The sequence below is a fragment of the Hyla sarda genome, unplaced genomic scaffold (genome assembly GCF_029499605.1).
Source record: "Hyla sarda isolate aHylSar1 unplaced genomic scaffold, aHylSar1.hap1 scaffold_307, whole genome shotgun sequence".
NCBI classification, from domain to species: Eukaryota; Metazoa; Chordata; class Amphibia; order Anura; family Hylidae; genus Hyla; species Hyla sarda.
In genome coordinates this window covers 27,076-33,122 of record NW_026609792.1, presented here as the reverse complement: position 1 = coordinate 33,122, position 6,047 = coordinate 27,076, and the positions used below count along the sequence as shown (strand labels likewise).

Sequence of the window (6,047 nt, the reverse complement as noted above, 5' to 3'; positions counted from 1 at the left end):
CTACACTTTTGTCTTCCTTCTCACTATGGCTGCTTTTCTTTTTTCTTCTCCCCCCCCCCCCTTTTTATTTTTTTATTTTTTTTATTTTATTATTTCTTTTGTTTACATGGCTCTGTTCCTTCTTTCCATGTTCAGTGAATGCAGGTCTCCTATCTTGGGGATCGCGAATACTCGCCTAATTTGGCTTTTCATGCTGTTTACGCCTTCTACTTATTGAGGTGAATGTAGCCTTATGTTCTTATGGTTAATGGTTTGACACAGTCTATCACGAATGAGCATACCGTCTCTGTGCCTCCCATGCTCCACCCTTGTGGTCTTAGGTACTGTCTGCCTTATACCGTTGTACTATGACATTTTCCCTGTTCGCAGTTTCTGCACTTGTACATGTTACTTAATTCTTCTGTTGTTTCTGTTTTAACATCGGAAAATAAAACATTTTCAAATAAAAAAAAAAAAAAAAAGGGAGATGACAAAGGGAAGTATGACTTATGGTATGGTAGAATTTTTGATGGTATTCGCGTGGAGACAAGGAATGACTTTATAATTATCACCGGAAGTTGGGTGTATGGTTTTTGTTATGGTTAATGTGTTATGTTTTTTTGGGGGTTTTATGTTTTTAAATTTGTTCATTTGTGTTTAAAGAAAAGAAATAAATAAAGGGTTACCTGATGATGAACAAAAATAATCTAGTTCATATGAGATCTTAGAACTATGATTTAGTTCTGAGGGAAACTTAAAAAAAAATCTGTTCTTATCAGTTTAATATCTGATACATCCCCTATCTGGGGACCATATATTAAATGGATTTTTGAGAACGGGGGCCGATTTCGAAGCTTGCTTCCGTCGCCCAATGCATTGACCCGATATTGCAGTATCTTCGGGTACAGTGCACCACCCCATTACAGTGTTAAAAAGAAAGATTCCTAGTTTCATTGCTACTTGCTTGCTGGATAGCTAGTCCTGTGGGCCTTGCTGCTGCTGCAGCCGAAAAACAAAAGGTGGTGCTGCTGCTTGTGTTTGGCCGCTGTTGGAGCGTCCAGGAACAAGACTTCTGCTGCTGCTGAATAAATGGCCTCCTTAATTGGATAATCTGAGCAGCCAGCACACCTGTGCAGGTTAGACATGACATGATAGGTAGCTGTATTTTAGCTGGTGGGGACTGAATTTTCCTAATTGACATACACGGGGGGTATCCTGGCTGTTCACACAGGTGTGTCATTGCTGTTGATTGACCATGCATTGGTTCTGTGGTATTGCAAAGATAAAGACAAATGTTTCCGGCCTTCCGTTGCACTAATGGATTGCTCATCAGCTGGCTGTCTATGTCCCGCATCAATATAGACCAAAGTACAGAGGGTTAGGCTATTCTATTGTGCACCTAATGTATCAAAAGGCGCAAGGCCCTTGATAAATTCTGTGCACAGACTTTGAGATCTATGCTTTAGACTGTATTTAAACCTGCTCCAACATGGACTGACATTTTGGCATACTTTCAGCAGATGCGCCTTGTCGCTGAAAAGTCGCTTTTGATATATTCAGCACCAATGCATAATGTTGTAAAAATCCTCTAGAGGCTAAAGTCACAGAAATGTTGCACATATTTGGCTTGCAACTTTCTGTGCGACAAATTTATACAGGAAAAATCTGTATAAATCCTTTGAAAATTATCCCCCAGTGTCTCCATCTGCTGGCGGTATTGAATAAGCATTGCTGCATTGATAGGGTCTGAATAAGACGAAGAAAAAGAAGAAAAGTAAGAATAATACGCAGAGAAAAGAGGAGGAAAGAAGAAAAACGAGGACAAATGGGAAAAAAAGTAAGAGGAAAAGAAGGGAGAAAAAGGTGAAAACGGGTTTAAAAATGATTTCGGCAGAGAAATATATATATGTATAGATACACATATATAAATGTATTTTCCGTTGAGATATTGCTGCTGCGTCCAGGAGCCTTAGCACTGTGCTATGATGTCACTCAATACCACTGGCATCACAAGGTGTAAACAACATCTCACCTTTGCTGTGTATGTGACTATTGAGCTGGTGATGTCATCTAGAACCTTCATAGAAGCAACAGGAGATTGTTGCATCCAATTAGAACCCTTAGAACTACTGTGCTATGATGTCACTCACTTCCACTGGCCTTGCAAAGTGTAAACAACAACTCACCTTTGTTGTGTATGTAATTGTTACGCCGAGCGCTCCGGGTCCCCGTTCCTCCCCGGAGCGCTCGCCTCATCCTCGTTGCTGCAGCGCCCCGGTCAGATCCACTGACCGGGTGCGCTGCGGTCCCGCCTCCAGCCGGGATGCGATTCGCGATGCGGGTGGCGCCCGCTCGCGATGCGCACCCCGGTCCCCGTACCTGACTCGCTCTCCGTCGGTCCTGTCCCGGCGCGCGCGGCCCCGCTCCCTAGGGCGCGCGCGCCGGGTCTCTGCGATTTAAAGGGCCAGTGCACCTATCATGGTGCCTGGCCCAATCTTCCAATTAGCTTAATTAGTTTCCACCTGTGCACTTCCCTATATCACCTCACTTCCCCTGCACTCCCTTGCCGGATCTTGTTGCACTTGTGCCTAGTGAAAGCGTTCCCTTGTTTGTTCCTAGCCCGTGTTCCTGACCTCCTGCCGTTGCCCCTGACTACGATCCTTGCCGCCTGCCCCCGACCTTCTGCTACGTCCGACCTTGCTTCTGCCTACTCCCTTGTACCTCGCCTATCTTCAGCAGTCAGAGAGGTGAGCCGTTGCTAGTGGATACGACCTGGTCACTACCGCCGCAGCAAGACCATCCCGCTTTGCGGCGGGCTCTGGTGAAAACCTGTAGTGGCTTAGAACCGGTCCACTAGCGCGGTCCTCGCCATCCCTCTCTGGCACAGAGGATCCACTACCTGCCAGCCGGCATCGTGACAGTAGATCCGGCCATGGATCCCGCTGAAGTTCCTCTGCCAGTTGTCACCGACCTCCCTACACTGGTCGCCCAGCAAGCCCTAAAGATCGCCCAACGAAATCAACAGCTGGCATACTTGACCTCCGTGACACTGCATCTTCAGTCACAGATACAGCAAATTCAGTCACAGCTACAGCTGCAACAACCATCTCCTCCGCCGGCTCCTGCAACTCCTCCGCAGCAACCGGCCGCTCCTAACCCCTGCTTGTCCCTGCCGGACAAATTTGATGGGGTCCGCAATGATCCTGCCACAGCCACAGTCCAGTCCTACTTCGCTGAGGTCCGTGGTGTCTTCGAGGAGCCTGCCCGAGCCTCTTCTGCCAAGACTGCCCTGCTGAACCTGGCCCAGGGTGTTTCTTCCGTTGGCGAGTACGCCATTCAGTTCCGTGCTCTTGCCTCCGAGTTGTCCTGGAATAGTGAGATTCTCTGCGCGACCTTTAAAAAAGGCCTATCCAGCAACATTAAAGATGTTCTGGCCGCACGAGAAACTCCTGCTAACCTGCATGAACTCATTCATCTTGCCACTCGCATTGACATGCGTTCTTCCGGATGGCGTCTGGAGCTCCGCCTGGATATGGACTTTGTTCGCACGAGGCGTTTTTTCTCCCCGGCTCCTCTCTCCTCTGGTCCTCTGCAATCCGTTCCTGTGCTTCCCGCCGCGGAGGCTATGCAAGTTGACCGGTCTCGCTTGACACCTCAAGAGAGGACACGACGCCGCATGGAGAATCTTTGCCTGTACTATGCCGGTACCGAACACTTCCTGAAGGATTGTCCTATCCGTCCTCCCCGCCTGGAAAGACGTACGCTGACTCCGCACAAAGGTGACACAGTTCTTGATGTCAACTCTGCTTCTCCACGTCTTACTGTGCCTGTGCGGATATCTGCCTCTACCTTCTCCTTCTCTACTATGGTCTTCTTGGATTCCGGATCTGCAGGAAAATTTTTTTTGGCCTCTCTTATCAACAGGTTCTACGTCCCTGTGACCAGTCTCGCCAGACCCCTCTACATCTATTGTATTAACAATGAAAGATTGGACTGTCTCATGCGTTTCCGCACAGAACCCCTCCTAATGTGCATCGGACCTCATCACGGAAAAATTTACTTTTTTTTCCTCAGGTTCTTTGGCCCCAAGAAGAGGGGGAGACCCAAGGGGGGGGGTACTGTTACGCCGAGCGCTCCGGGTCCCCGTTCCTCCCCGGAGCGCTCGCCTCATCCTCGTTGCTGCAGCGCCCCGGTCAGATCCACTGACCGGGTGCGCTGCGGTCCCGCCTCCAGCCGGGATGCGATTCGCGATGCGGGTGGCGCCCGCTCGCGATGCGCACCCCGGTCCCCGTACCTGACTCGCTCTCCGTCGGTCCTGTCCCGGCGCGCGCGGCCCCGCTCCCTAGGGCGCGCGCGCGCCGGGTCTCTGCGATTTAAAGGGCCAGTGCACCTATGATGGTGCCTGGCCCAATCTTCCAATTAGCTTAATTAGTTTCCACCTGTGCACTTCCCTATATCACCTCACTTCCCCTGCACTCCCTTGCCGGATCTTGTTGCACTTGTGCCTAGTGAAAGCGTTCCCTTGTTTGTTCCTAGCCCGTGTTCCTGACCTCCTGCCGTTGCCCCTGACTACGATCCTTGCCGCCTGCCCCCGACCTTCTGCTACGTCCGACCTTGCTTCTGCCTACTCCCTTGTACCTCGCCTATCTTCAGCAGTCAGAGAGGTGAGCCGTTGCTAGTGGATACGACCTGGTCACTACTGGTGACTACGGGCTCTGGTGAAAATCAGTAGCAACTTAGAACCGGTCCGCCGGCACGGTCCACACCAATTCCTCTCTTATACAGAGGATCCACATCCAGCTAGCCGAATCATAACAAGAAGCTCCAACTAGAAAGGTTATGGACGGAAAGAAAAAGAAAGAAGAAGTCTATGTACCTGTAAAATATGGTGGATCTTTGGATGGTGTGTTGGAAAACATGCCAGAGTCAGAGAGGGAGTCCTTTGACAAGGATCTGGTAAAAAATAGGGCAAAACTGGGACCTCGATGTACTGAGGCAAGAGATAAAGTGTATTTTTCCTTTCGAGCAGACATGGATCGGTTCATAGAAACCTACAAGATACCAGCATGGTTGGTGCAACTCGCAAAAGTGGAAATGGCAAAGGTTTCTTTAACTCTTGGAATGCTGGAATTTTTGCTAGTATTCGCATGGAGGAGAGGAATGACACTGTAAGCATTACTATATAATTGGTGTTTGGTTGTTGGTGTTATTTGTTTTTTTCTGGTTAATGTTTTTAATTTTTTCGTTTGTTTTGTGTTAAAAATAAATAAATAATAATGGGTTAACTGATGATGAATAGAAATCATGTTCAAACAAGATTTTAGAACAATGGTTTATTTCTGAGGTTAACTTAAAAAAAAAATGAAAAATCTGTCCTGTTAGTTGGCGGTGTGGAAGACCACCAAGGCAGGATGGGGAACCACACAGTAGGACGGGTGTACCAGGGATGGCTATATAGCACAGCAGTCATCCCCGATGAGACCTGTTCCCTGCTGGATCTGGCCTTAAGGTCCGGGTAGAGTGAAGGCCCAGGTGCACAAGTGCTCTGGGAGTGGTGACCCCAGGGTGCCGGAATTCACTTGGGATTGCCAACCCCACTTGAATGAAAGCACATAGCACCCACTTTTTCTCTCACTCTTCTGGGCACTCACCCTTAGTATCCTGTCCTTCCGGCTAGGATTGGGGAAATTTTATAGATCCGGTCGGATGTCCGGGCAGAATTACACACTGCGCACATCCACTTATTTATTTATTTCTTTTTTGTCACTGTGTCCACTTTGTGTGTTCGTTTGTTCACTAGGATTTGGTAGGGTGCGGTAGCCCTTCTGGGTGTCCCTCCTGCCGGTCTAGGGGAGGTGTGTGTGTCCATTAGGTTCTTCACCTCCCTGCTATACCCCGTGGCATCCTGTTTCGGCAGGATGCCAAACCGGTTTTACTGGTTCCTTGGTGACAACCTGGTTAACTCCTAGTTGTTTGCCGGGAACACTTTTGGTCCCTGAGTAGCTTCGGCGAAAGGGGACATCGCACCTGGAACCTTGCAGGTGCCTTTTGGCCCAGAGGCGAAGGGT

At 48.9% G+C, this 6,047-nt stretch overlaps 1 non-coding gene across 1 annotated transcript; it reads left to right on the top strand.

Moving 5' to 3' along the window:
- Positions 1 to 709: 709 nt before the first annotated feature.
- On the top strand, positions 710 to 897 carry LOC130328398 (U2 spliceosomal RNA). The gene has a single exon (XR_008872397.1). It is a non-coding gene; the product is annotated as a U2 spliceosomal RNA (small nuclear RNA).
- The last annotated feature ends 5,150 nt before the right edge of the window (positions 898 to 6,047 follow it).